The sequence below is a fragment of the Dromaius novaehollandiae genome, chromosome 10 (genome assembly GCF_036370855.1).
Source record: "Dromaius novaehollandiae isolate bDroNov1 chromosome 10, bDroNov1.hap1, whole genome shotgun sequence".
Classification (NCBI taxonomy): Eukaryota; Metazoa; Chordata; class Aves; order Casuariiformes; family Dromaiidae; genus Dromaius; species Dromaius novaehollandiae.
Window position 1 is genome coordinate 6,239,338 of NC_088107.1, and position 14,669 is coordinate 6,254,006.

At 40.9% G+C, this 14,669-nt stretch overlaps 1 long non-coding RNA gene across 3 annotated transcripts in view; it reads left to right on the top strand.

The window, feature by feature from the left end:
• Positions 1 to 14,669, top strand: part of LOC112987222 (uncharacterized) — a 199,681-nt gene that overhangs the window by 152,019 nt on the left and 32,993 nt on the right. Inside the window, exon 4 of one of the 3 annotated variants that reach the window (XR_003260225.2) lies at positions 7,563 to 8,690. The exons of the other annotated variants lie outside the window; for them this stretch is intronic. This is a non-coding gene — a long non-coding RNA (uncharacterized LOC112987222). Of the gene's footprint in view, positions 1 to 7,562; positions 8,691 to 14,669 lie in introns of those variants that run through there. 3 annotated transcript variants of the gene reach the window in all.

Sequence of the window (14,669 nt, forward strand, 5' to 3'; positions counted from 1 at the left end):
AGGCTGAAGAAATGATCTAATCAAATTTAAAGACATAATAATTAATTTTTTTAATGACCTCCTCCTTTTGTATAGTTTCTTTATACTGGGATTCATATCTGAGTCTCAGATGAATGAGGGAGGAAAGGTTAGTCTTTCTCTGCCTACCTGTCTGCCCAGCCACCCTTTACGGCTTCCAGCTAGAGCATGGATCTTGGAGCTCAATGTCAATATTTTCTCACCAGTAACAAATTAAAGTTTCACTCAAATAAGAGAGTGAAATTTGGTCTTTAAAAAATTGAGGGGAGAGTTACTTAGTTAAGATATTGCACAGATATTTCCTACCATGTATCTGTGGGTTTTATACTCTCAACTTTGGAGGCAGCTGAGATAATCCCAGCCTAAGGTAACAGTATTGCTCTTTCCTGGGGCCACGAGTGTGCACATGGTTGAAAAAGTCGGAAAGGTTTCAACAATGGAACAGCCCAGTTGAACACGGCCTTTTCTGGGGAACTGGGTGTATTTGAACAGTGGGCTTTGTAAGCAAGGCAATAATAGCCTCACATGGACAGATAATGATGAATGTTATGGAATTGTGAATTGGGGTTTAAAATTGTGCCCTCCTGCCCTCCAACCTCCTTACACATACAAACAAAACAAAGCGGAGTTTGAGGTGCAAGCATTAGACTGGATTGGCTGAAAAGCCTTCCTGTTCCTGGAGGGGTAAGCCTGTATCAGATGTGTTGAAATCGCCTACTTGACCCTTGCCTAACCTTCAATCCAGAACGCACAAAGTAGGACAGAGCTAATCCCAGCAAGTAGGTTTAAGCAAACAGACTAACAATTTACCTCCACTCAGAGATTGTCACTTTTTGAACTTTCTGCTCACATGTGGTTTTCAAAAGAAGAGCCATTTAAAGTGGAGATGCATTACGGGGAGAGTATGAAGCTCCACTTCAAATCCAGCGAAAGTCTCTGCTTTCTTAACCAACAGTGAACAAAACACCCATTGCTTTATTGGTACACATCAGAGAATGCACATGGCACCTGACTTTTCCAGAGTACAATACTGTGATTCTGTAGCGGGTTTTCCTGCTCTCCCCATTTACCTGGGAGACCTAGGGTCTCTCACTAAGCCATTTGCCATGATGTGTAGCATTCTCGGTAGTGAAAATAGAAGCAAACAATTACATAAATTAGTGGTGGATTATTGCTAATTTTGAAGATTTTCTTTTTAAAGAAGTGCTTATGGAGAAGCTTTTTTAGGCTGGAAACTTCTAGACCCTTCCTACCTCACCTTGGAGCACAGAAGAAGAAAGAAAAATGAGAAGTCAGAATTCTTCCAAATCTAGCCTGCCAGTTGGGAAAGTTTGTTCCTCCTTTTGTCAAGGCCAGACTGCGCCAACTCTAGGTAGCTTCATTTGTCCCTGACTTTCCAAGTAGACCTCAAAATTTAAATTGGCTTATAATATGGGAAAGATACTTCACAAATTGGGCAGAGTGCAGGATGATACTCATTATGGAATAGACTCGACTCTCAAATATTATTTTTGCATATCATATAGATTCAGATCATGCTAGAGCTTTTTCTAATGGGCTTTTTTTTTTTTTTTTTTTTGAGTTCAGTAGAACAACCTGTGAGATTACCTTTTCTCACCCCTGAACATTTCTGAGCATTTTTAGGTGGTTCTGCATAGAAATTGTAACCTTGTGTCTGAGCTCAACTACCAAAGCCAAACTTTTCTCCAATTTTTGGGGAGTTCCAATCTGATTCCATAGCAGGACATTTTGCCTTGGATTCATTTCTGATGTTTTTGAGATCCACTCATATTGTGATGATAGGGACCATGTACAATATAGGATAGACATTAATATGGAGAAATTATGATGCCAGGGTTTTTGAAGAGGCGATTATCAGTTATGCTGCAAATATGAAGTTCATTATACATTTTCTTCCTTGAGATTCCTCTTTATAAATTTGTCCTACCAGAACAAACTAGAACTTTGTTAGAAGGTTCATCAAAGACAGGAACAATTCTGGCTAAGTAATAAACTACATCTAAAGGCAAAAGAAGTGCAAAACCAGCAGCGCTGCCATAAATTACTGGGAAAAAAACAAATTGTAGTTATGCAACTCTTTGTTTGCCTCTTTTTTATAGTTTGTTCCAGCTTGAGAGTCTCTTTATAAAGAGAGCACTAGTGAAATACCGCCAGCCTGAAGCAGAAACGAGGAGCTTGTGAATGTTTCCCACTGAAATATACAGTGAGATCATTAAAAATACAGTCAATTTTTTTAATAGTAAAATCATTTTAAGTCTGCTTATATGGTGCACATAAATCTGGAAGCCTGAATTATTGAGTGTTATTAAGCCTAATGTCTTGAAGCCTGCACTGTTATTCCCTCTGCACTTTCAGTGGCAATGCTCATCTGCCCACAGTCCCCAGGAAGACACTTCCCTCTCAAATGTGTGTGCTGAAGCCACCGTGCCCCTTTCTGAATCTCTCATCCTTTCCTCAGTCCTTCCTCGAGCTTTCTCAGCTAATGGAAATGACTGCCTGGCATTCAGAGGTGTTGGGTCATGGTATGAAGGAAACAGGATCCCAGAAAAAAAGAGGGGGAATAAAAACAAGCCTGCAAGAGAAGGAGTTGAATGTGGAGAGCCTGAGAGTGTGGATCTCCTCTTATCTGACTCCTTCTCCCACTCTGCTTCATGCTGAATCTGCTGTCATATCTGTTTCTCATTTTCGGTGTGTGATTTTGTTGGCACTAACAGGGATTTTTTTTTTCTCCTCTCATTCTGGAAGACATGCCAAAGAGTGCACAGAAAGCTCATATGACAATCTTTTAATGGTATATGTGAAAGCATGAGGATTTTAAAAGGAAGAAGGAACATACTTGCAATTAAAATCACATGCTCCATCCTGTAAATAGACTTTCACTGGAAGAGTCACATCTCAGGCACATGCTGCCACAGTTCCTGCACATGGGTCTAGCTGTCAGGAAACTACTTTCTGGTAAAATCTTTACACTTCCTCAAATTATATACAGAGGGCACCTTTCTCTGAAGCAAGGCAGGGGAGACAACTCAATGGGCTCTAATTCCCTTCTACGATTTAAGCTCTTTAGAGCAAATGAAAGCCAAAACAATGCTAATGTTCCAGTTGCCGGATTAGTTTAGTAGCATCGCGTTTCTGAATCGTGATGCAGTCTGTCATGCTCAAACAGCACTGGGATCTGCCCACACACATGGTCGTAACCCCTTTTCCCTTTCCCAATCCTGCTGATTCTGGAACAAATCTATGGCTGGGGATTGGACCTGGCATGCACACACAGTTAGCTTTTGTAGCACAGCTATTTTTAGTGGCAGCATTAAGTTAGAGCCATTGTAATCAGGTAGTTAGAAGCAGTAGTGGTCTCATGGACTGGCACGGTTGAGAACTTTCCACTCATTGCTTCTGTTCGGAGAATGACAAACCTTACCCCACCGGTGCTCGCCAGTTTGCAACTGACATTTATTTCCTTAAAAATGAGAGTTCCTCCTTCGTTTAGTGCTTACAGGCATTTGTTACCACTCTAGACAACCAGGCAGAAAGCATGAGTTTGTGATGGCAGGGTTGTTCACTACACGAGACCTGCCCAAACACATGGGCTTGTTTGTCTTGGCTTTCTCACAGTGACTGAGTTGCTTTGGGTTTGTTTTAACCATAGTTCCCCTGAGTTTTGCTGGCACACAGTCTTTTCCTAAACCTCACGATGAAGAATTGTTGGATTCTGTTTGAAAAATTGAGGCAAGCATATGTAAACTTGCCATACGTAGGTTGAGTTTGTAAAGACTTTGTCTTTATCCAGTCACTAAGATTTGCTACCATGCCATAGCATGCTCTGGTTTATATTCATCCCTGAATTATTTTGAAACTTTACATTGCCCATATAAAATATGGTTAAAAGGATATTTTCTCACTCATTTCATGAAGGTTAGCTGAGGTAAGGTTTAGCATTAGGACTAAAGAAATTACTGTAACATGTTATACAGAGCATCAGAAATAACATCTCATACATCTTTCTTCACTATTAATTTTTATCTTCTGTGTATTAGGTACTTATGCCAAATTTTCAAGTCTCTGTCCTTCACTGAGATCTTATCAATTGGAAAAGTACACCAGTCCTGAAGCTTTAATGTTAAGCACATTTCCACAAGAAAGTATTGCTTTAACAAGGGTGGAAAATGCTCTCTTTAGAAGAGCAATTATCATTAAAGATTCATTATCAAAAGAATAGTTACCTAAAGTAGAAAAGTATGAACAGTCCCCCTGATTCATTCTCCTGACAAAGTGTGACAGCAACCCCAAGATGAATATATTTCAAAGACTAGTACAAATTTGGTCTGTCTGTCTACGCATATCTAATATGCCTATTGCTATACTACCAGACTGGGCAGATCTTTAACTGATGTCAACTGGCTGGTGCCTGTAATGATGATAGGCTGATTTGCACCATCTGGAAGCCCGTTGATGTATTTTGAACCAAAGCCTGAATTTTTCTGTCTTCAGTTTCTTATTTTAGGTCATCTTCTCAAAAGGGTTAACTTCCTCACCAACATCTTAGAACGGAAAGTGAACCTTCAACTTGAGACTGTAGATTAGTGTGCTTTCAAACCTTCTGAGATTCAGCCATTGTTAATTTGTAGGCACATGTGGTACAAAACTGTGATTTGCTTATGTCTTTATCATGAATCATTTACATTCCTCTGCACCATTTAAAGCCCTCAAGCTAGAGGTGACCCACGTTCTCTTTGTTTATGATACAGGCTCTGAGACTTTGGGAAAAGGAATTTTTTAGTACTTAGTTTACTTCACAGCAGATTTGGGAGGATCTATGCATGAAGATTTATAAGGGCTTTGAGATCTTTTAATTAAAGATAAAATAAAGATACTGTTGTTTTAGAGTGTGTGCATATATATGTGTATATATATATGTGCACACACATTAAACTCCAATGATACATGGACTTATGTGTTTCACCTTTTAGATAGGTTTAGCTGATTTTAGTAGAAGTTGAATGCAGTAGATTGAATATTTATTAGTATTATTACATTAAGTCACAATGCACAATTTATTGAGAAAATAATAACAAAAAGAAACTTCACTCTGCCAGGAAAAACAAAATAATTACAGTAACCAACTGTGCTGGCTTTTTCTCAGGTCAGAGCTGGGCAGGAATGCCAGACCAAATTATAAAGTCCTTCACCAGGCACAAAGCTCCCAACAAAATCAATGGGAGTTTGTTTAAACATGGATTTAATTAAATCCTCAGAATCTGGCCAGTTATCGGTAACTTTGGTCAGGACGAGAATCTTAAGGAGACAGTTGTATCTTTCCCATCTCTGCCATTATATAAATGTTATTTTTGCTAGGATATCTTCCTTCACCCCCACCCCCCAAGCAGTTCAGAGACAATAAAACACCAGGAATCCCTGAAGAGTGGTAAAATGCTGACATGATTTAAGGAGGAAGACTCTGATAAGAAGATAAAAATCTAATAAACAGAGTCTGGAGGACCTTGGCAAGTCTCAGCTGCTTGCCAGTGTAAGCAAAGCCCCTCCCAAGGAAAACAAAGAGAACCTTAATCTCAAGGACATTCCACTCGCAAACCATCTGAAGGAGAAAGTCAAGGCCACGACCTCTGCAGTCTGAAGTTATGAGCATACTGACAAGAAAATATTTGACTTGGTTCAAGAAGCAAAATCGGTCACTGGATTTTTTAATATCTTTTTTCTTAATAGGAGACAAAATAATGCAACCCTGTGTTATGTGTAAATGTGTGTCTATATCCACCTCTTCTCACTCATAAGTGGAAAGGATAATCACATGCACATGATACATGTATATTATTGTTATTATCTATGATATATACATTGAATCAAATACCTACCTCCCAAGACTTCCCCAAGATAAATAAGCTCATCGTATATGACTGTTGCATTTTTGACCAGACAAGACACAATGTCAACAGATTAAAATGTTGCCTCTAATACTGTAGCCCTTGTGTCCTAGTGTATGTAACTTTAGGCTGCTTAAAGGCTTCCAAAAGATAGCTAGGCTGTAATTAGTTATAAGGAGTCTAAATTCATTCAGATAAATCAAATGGAAACAGAAAACGACATTGAAAACAAAGCCAAAGTTTTCTCAGACTGCAGAGATTCATTGTCTCCTTCAGTCACCATCTGCCTACCCTTACTCACTCTGATGCCCTTCTTTAGATGCTTTGCTGTTTTTTAGCATCAGAAATGGAAACATCAGCAACATTCAGAAAGTGAGCTCCCCATGCCTTTTTTCTGGCGCTACTGGAAGCAAGAAAGATGTGGAATGAGGTTTGGTACACTTCTCCAACCATGACCAATCCTCCTGCCCCACCGTGTTTTTCTGAAATTTGTATCCTGATTTGAAAAGCTGGTAGAGTTTAGATAGTCTAAGAAACTAAATGTATTTATGGAAATGTCTTAGATTCCTGGAAGATGTGAACTTTGCTCTTGTAACTCATCACTTCCTGTCATTCAAGTTCGAATCTGAGAAATGTAGGTGATCTTTCTGAAGGTGGCTCTGCAAATCAACACAGCACCATAAAAACTCTCCCCTTCACTATCTACTGAAATTTATTCCTAGAAATTTGTGCAAACTTTCCTTGTCCTGGAGGAAATTCTGCTCTGGTGAAGAGGATTAGGACCTGGCATGCCACACTCCACTCACTACGAGATCTCAAGCTCAATATTTCATACAGATTTTGAATGCCCCATTTGTTTCTAGATGCTGGTAACTTTATTAAGGTTAATTGTACTGCCCCAAAATGTGGCAATGAAGCATGTTATTTACACACATTGCTGCCTCTCATGACCCTCCCTTCCCCTCCGGGTTCCTTTATCAATGCTTGGCACTTTGATTTCATCTCGGATGTTGTGACCTACTCAGACCTGTTTTGCCAGTGGAGCCCAGCAGAAGTGCCTCGAGGTACCAGATCACTAACAGATATTCTCAAATGCTCTCCGCCTATCCAGAAAGGGTCTAGTCTGAGCCTTGCCCTTCTTAAAAATATATATATATGTATACATATATATAAATATATATATACACACAACCCATGAATAGGAACAAGCCTTATTTTGCCAGTGCTCCACCAGAAGCTGGGAATTTGAATTTTTGGTGGTGGGGGAGTAGGTTGTACAACATAAAGAGAAGCTAGGATGATCTGTTAGAGAGATAAGCCTGACAAGCAGAATTTGGATTCAGTCTGGAACTAGGCTAGCATCCGTCAGAAGTCTGAACTAATCTGAACTGAACCCTGCCCCTCCAATAACCTGCCTTCTTGTTGTGGCACCTGATGACATTTTCTGCCGTGTTGTGTAATGACTTAAGGGCTGTAATGGGTTGCATGCTGTTAAATGTCATCAAATGCCATGAATCATAAACAATCCTGGCTTCTAAACCAGAGATTAGGGATATTTATGAAGTTTAGTCTCAGTTTGGGTTTTCCAGACCCTTGAAGTTCAGAGGGTTCCTTTTATTCTTCCTTTTTTTTATTGCACAGACTGCTTCCTGCTGCCGTGATTGACCCTGCTGCTAATATACCCAAACTGTGGAGCTTGATGTTAATCCAAAGGAGCTGAACGTCTGAACTGATTGCCTGCTGACAGCCAGTGTAAAACTCAAAAGCATGACTGCAGATATTGAGATTAGATATCGGAAGAGGAAGAAGAAGAAAAAAAAAAAAGGATGCAACTGTTTCTTTTCTGCAGAAGCATCAGGAAACAATCCCTATTATCCCACTCCTTAAGTGCAATTTCTGGTTTCCAAAACTTTGCAATGTTACAAATCTTTTATTGATCCTATAAGAATGAAAGCAGATACAACAAAGAAGCTGTAAAGCACATAGATAAAAGAGGAATAAAAGGGACAAGGCACTTACTGTTGTTTGTTATAGTCTTAAATGGAATTAAGTTTAAAAAAAAAAGGAAAAAGGAAAAAATACAAGCACCGTAAACAGCAGGGAGGAGGTGCAAAATCCAGATCCGGCTGTAATTGTCCGTACGTACGCTGATTCATATTGCTGCACTCATACAGGAAGATGCTCCGTGGGACAGTTCTGAAGATCCTCATTTTTGTTTTACTTTATGTGAATTTGCTGGAGAAAGGACTGAGGGTTAAATTTATATTCAGTGCAGTATTACTGTTCATCTGTGGCTCTGCTGGAAGAGTTAAGGGAGTTGTAGTCTACCCCACCCAACAGCAAGACACACACACACACACACACAGACACACACACACACACACACACACACACACACACACACACACACACACTCACTCACTCTCTCCAATGTTAACGGATGACTCTTCTGGCCATGCCATGTTATAAAGGTTGATAAGGGGGCACAAACCTTACTGCTCCTGTTCGGATGTGTTCTCCCCATTCTGATTAATAGTCCTTAGATAAAGAATATCTGATTATAACTGACAGACATCTTATGTCACCTGTCTGGTCATTGGCTGCTCTTCAAGATGAATGCTCATAAGTCATATTCAAATGCTGTTTTGAGCCAAATGGAAGCACTTTGGTCAAACCCCTATGAAAAAATCCTGTCTTAATCAGTCTGTAGAAGGCCTGATTCTGCTCAAACCTGATTCTCGACCCAGGGAACTAACCTTCTTGTACATTTATTATAGCAAGCAGCCCTGACACCAAACAAATGTAAATACTCATTAATAATGACAAATCATTTTGAATGTTGCACACAAGCAAAGGAGGAAGGGGCTTCTACATAAATGAATGAGCAGATGTGTCTGAAAGTTTAAGACATTACTCTGGAATTTCTAAAGCAACCTTAAGGACTTGCATCTTCCAGTGTCAGCTCCCTTGGACACTTTTGGAAATCCCATATTTGTGCAAGTCATGAGCACCTGAAAGCATATGCCTGGGGTTAAAAGCAAAACATTTGTATTGATATGCTACTCTACTGCCAAGCTGAGCTCTTAGAAATGTACGCAACCATCCATCCCTCTTCAACTCTCCCTCCCCAGCACTCCCTAAACTTGTATTAGGAGTTGAGGAAGAAGTCAGAGGTGGTTATTGTGCACAAATCATCTCCTGGCTGAAGTTTTTGGTGGCAGCCAAGAGAGAAGAAGGAAAAAAATTAGAAAAATTTCAATTTCAGGACCATTATTATTTTCATTAATCATAAGAGGCGCTGTCACCCCTGTCCTTATTCTTTAGAGGGAGATCTATTATACGGTCCATTTAGTCCAAGCCATATTACCTCATATGTTTTCCTGGCTGACCAAATAAGACTTAAGAGATAAAACAATTTACTGTTCATTATGATCCGTGTCACTGGAATCAATCTATTAACCTACATTAACTGGATATGTGACGATAGCTCACATACACGCTTCTCCGATTTAAAAAAAAGAAAGTGAGGACAAGGGAGGGGCTGAAGGGAGGGGGGTAGAAAGGGAGAGGGAGAGAGAGGGAGAGAGAGAAGGGAAAGGAAATCAAGGCCCATAAAGTGCAGCAGACGTATAATTTGCCAAGCGAATACAACTTCATTTTCCAGCGGCCACTGCTGCGCCCTCCACATCTTCACGCAGCCCCTGACCTGTGAAGAATTCTAACAAATTGGCTTCTATTGTGAAGCCAAAAGGTGCCATCAATGAAGGGACGGTTCGCTGGTCCTAAAGTATGATGGGAAATCGCAGGCTGGAATAAAGAGCTGCGTTTTATGAAGTTAACCCGTTGAGGTTAAATCCAAGCAGGGAGGCTGGAGCGGGCTCTTGCCCCATCAGATAACTTAATTGGGAGAAGAGGATTTATTCAGATGCGTTGCCCAAACCCAGGGAAATGTCCCTTGCCAAGCAAGGTAGAAGAAAGTCTTTCTGTCTGGCATGCAGACGATGCAACTTCTGCTGTGCCACGGTACAGATTCATTCTCTTTTATTCTCTGCTTGATAGATTGTAAGCATCTAGAGGGAGGAAAGTGAATCAATAGGTGGTCTTCCTCATGCTCGTTTGCACAGCAAAATAACTGTTGAGTAAACAGCCAATGAGTTAAGATAGTGCCACCTCTACACAGCTCAATCAATTTACTCTGGGGTTGCAATTGCTTATTAAGAGCTCAGCTGGATGTACGTTCTTCTTTGTTAGACCCTCCTCCAAGATCCTGAGGTTCTGCTTATGGCTGATGACTAGAAGATGTTCTTTTCATGCTCACTGCCTTGGGGCTCTTCTGAGGTCCTCTCAGGTGCTCCTCCCTTGGAGTGGAGGTAACTTGCTCTTATGCAAATATCAGACTGGAGTTATTACATTTTGTTCTTTTCATATGAGCCTCATGGCCATGACATTGGATTTCACTGAAACCATGAAGCTGCTCTGCCTGCTATCTCTATCCTTGTATTTGCCAGTAAAGTGGGCATTCACGAGTACGTAGATTCTCCAAAGACCTGGCCCAGCTCCACTGACTCTAGTGGGAATTGTATGCAATTGGGCTCACTTTTAATTTTTCCCCCCTGGAGATAAGATGGGTTTTAATAGCAGTGACTAGTGGGGTAACATTGATATTCATTTAACATAACTACCCCAGCTATTCCTCCCAGCCAAGTAAATTACAAATACATAGCTACAAACCCTGTGAATAGTCCTATCCTTGCTTTCTCTTTATCCTGAAAGAATAATATTGAAAGGCTGCAGTGGTGCTTACAGTAAATGTAATGAATACTAGCATAAAAATAATATGGTTGTGCCTCCTAGTTTTTGCTTCGTACAGTGAACCATCATGCTAGGACCTGGGCTAACATTTCGTAGAGTCTTCCACTGCCCCACTGCGCCTTCAGGTGAGAAAGGGACTGTAAATGGACAGTCTGAGGGAGAAAAAAGACAAAAAGTCTTGCCAAAGGCCATCCCAGAAACTAAGTGGTAGCACCAAGGATAGAATCAAAGCCACCTGCTTTGCCCAGCTTTTCCTTAATCTTTTTAATGACTCGGTTCATTGCATAGTATCTAAAATCATGTTATAAATGTTGGGAGGGTGATGGTGTGTGGGGGGGTTGGGAACGTTGTCCTTATCCAGATCTCAGGTGGGTTCTGTTGACTCATCCATACTCTGCTGGTCAGACACGGGGCCAAGTATCTGGCTTCTGCCCAGACATGTTCCCTCCTCAGCCACGTGGCCTCCAGCACTTCAGACATTTGTAACTCAGCTTTTCGAACTGCAGAATGAGGCTAAACATACTTTGTCCACTATGGTGAAGCAGTTTGAGGTGCTCCTTGAAAAATGCAGGGTGTAAGGTTCACCAGGGTCAATAAGATCAGAATCACTGACATACGGGTAGTTCAAGAATCTTTTAAGAGAAAAGAAAGATTATAGAGGCTATGGAAACTATTTCTTCATCCTCAAAGGCACATTCTTCAGAAAAGAAAAAAAAAAGCCCTGGAAAGCATTATTTATTCTTAAGACACTTCTGTGAAATCTGTACTAGTCCCTGTGGCGGAACAAACAAGAGAATAAATTTTCCAAGGCTGTCAATCCAGAACTGTATTTCTTCAATTAAAAAGAAAAAAAACACAACTGTTGTATAGTCTGTAATCTATAACGGCAGAACTTGTAACACCCCACTAAAGAAAGCCCTAATATTTATCTCACTGTAGGTGAAAATCAGTGATAACTGAGTGAAGCAGGCAAGAGTAGTAGTGAAGTCACAAATATCTCTCCTTGAGATGCTGGAGCCCTCAAGAAAAACAGGGAAATTAATGTACTGGAGGTCTAGTCACAATTGGCGAAGGAAATAAAAGTTGGGAGTGTATTAATGTCATGGTCCCAGACTTTATTCCCTCTCCAGAGCAAACACCATTGTGACCTCAAAATCTGAAAATTAAACTGAAAGGAAATGTTTGTTCATACAAAATAGCAATTCATTACTGAGAATGGAGATATTTAACCAATACATGATTGCTTAATGGCCCATAGGACCTTTTCTGCAGCTACAAAAACACTGCATGTTGTTAAACAACCAAGAATACCTCTTGAAAATGCCATGCTTACAAATAACATGATGGATTATTTGCTGCCTGATAAATGTCCATAAACAGACACTGCCCAAGTGTCCTGGCATAACAGAGCACTGGGGATCAAGGTGGGGTGGAAGAGAGGAAGGGGGAGTTTGGATGGAAGAAAGCGTGGCTGTCTCCTGTTACACACCTCTGTCATGACTTACAGCTTGTTCAGTCTGGTTGTCTGTCTGGTGACTTTAATCTTACCATGGGCGTCTCGATGTTGGGTGAAGGGGAACAGAACCTTTTCCTTTCTCCAGAATAGAGAAGAAGCTGTTTTGGAAGAGAAATGTCACCATGAGACTATATTTTCATGCTGCTACAGAAAAGATCTGATTGAACTTAAACACTTTTTATGGCTGTTGCAAAATCTTTCCCTATTTCTCATGAGAAGTCCAGGTTTATCAGTAACCACAACAACCTGAGCTGATAATGCCCAGGTTCCCTGCAGAGCAGAAGAGCAAGTGCTGGACGTTAAGACCGTGGGGCCTAGCCTTTAGCAAGCATTTCCAAGCAGCGGCTCTGACTACGCAGGTGAGAAGATCTGCTGCTCAAAGCAACATTATAAGATTCAGTCCTCCTGCCTTGTCACAAACGTCTCTGCTTAACGCTGGGCATCTCCAGCATGACAACTGCAGTAGCAACCAGGTTAACCCCTAGTGCCATGTGAACATGGAGACACAAAAGCCTGCAGCAGCTACTCCATGTGTAACTCATCAGAATCATTAACAATGACATAAATGACTTGTGGCATTTGAAAATGAAGTCTGTGTGTGAGTGTGTGTATACACATGTCTGTGCGTAAACAAAACGTGAGTTCAGAGCTTCCAGTGAGATGATTTTCTCTTCTCGTTCATCCCAGGACACTGCCAGGGGCTCCCAATTAGAAACACCCTCTTTCATTTCTATTCTCTTAGCCAATGTTGGCACAGAGGAACATTCTGAGCTGTTTCATTGTGTCTTTCAGGCAGCTGACTTTTGTAGTTCTGCTCATTCAAGAATCTAAGTTCTGTGCGAATATGGCCAAGGAATCAAACTGCAGGGGTGAAGATCCTGGTGCCTTCATCAGCTGATCAGTAACACAGAGAGACAGTAAAGGGCCATATGGTACTGTTGACTGGTGTCATAGGCACACTCCTAAGAAAGTCACTATATAGTAAAGGAATGGCACCTCAGAGATGGATTTTGTTCCTTAATAAATATCCAGTCATTCTAGGGAAATGGGTGGTGTTATCCTTAATATAACTAGGAGAAGAATTCTGTAACATTAAAGGAAGTTCCCTAGCTGTACATTAATAAAAGCAGATTTGAGTACATATAAGCATATTTGATTGTTACCAACTGAATTAGTGATTATTTGGTTATTATTTCATTGTAACAAAGCAGACTTGATTGTTCTGGTAATACAAGCAGACCTGAGTCCAGCAATGCCACTTCACTACCCAAATGTCCTGCCTTAGGGAGAGGACAGAAGAGCAAACAAGCATGAGACAGACGATAGTCATGCTGCTAACTAGAAGGTATTCAGATGCAATAGTGACAAGAACAATATGGGAACATACACAGAACAGAAACAAAATAGAATAAAGACTGTGAAGACATATGTTTTTCCTAGAAAAAATGTGATAGCATAAAGATGCAAGAAGGTGACAACTAGGCTTGAAAAAGCAGCAGTAGGATTATCATGGGGGCAGGAACATTGTCAGTCAAGTCTTGCATCCACAGATCAGGCTGTACAGATGTATGCTAAAAATGGGGCAAAAAGTTATTCCACCATGAACCCCACCCCCCAAAACAACCTCCATCTTTTGTTCCATAGGCACAGGGAGAAGAGATTAACTGTGGTCAGATAACTCCACTGCCTCTTTAATGTCTCATTTGGACGAATACTCTAGCACAGGGAACATGTTCCCTAATGAGCCCTATCTGCAATAACTGATGTGTGGTAAGTCACTCCTGTAATAGACCTGAACCTCTGTTGCTAGAAATTTCTTCCCTTTTCTTCCCTGCTAAACTATTGAACTTCTAGTAGAGAAAAAGCTTGTAAGAGGAAGAAAAAGCTGTCTACCAGAAACTCTTTAAAGCAACCCCACAGGAGACATTTGAAGCTCCGATGAGGCATCAGATTCTCAATTACTGAGGTACGCCTTTTAACATGCCCGGGAACCAACTTGCTGACATGCTCTGAAGAGTATATGACATGCCAAGGTCTGCTGGCATCAAGCCTAAATGTCTCTCCCTTTTGTGCTCAGGTCTTCCATTTGGCATCAGGAGATGTCATGCTGCCAATGTCAGTCCACCTGGACTGCAAACAATGCTTCCATTCAGGTCCCAGCATTTAATCAGTAACTAGTATCGCTGGTATTTTCATTCAGTACTGTTTCCTTTAGCTCCAGCTCCAGGTGCCCTGGAACAGCCGCTGATAACAAGGGAACAGTTGATTTACTTCTTGTTGTAAGGACATACCGATAGTCTCAGCAGCAGCAGCACAAGGCAGGCGGTTTGTAAGGCAGCTCCCATTTGTTGGGCCTGCCAACGGGCTAAAGAGATGCTCGAGTGGATTTAACCAATTATCAGAGTCACCCATCTGCTGGC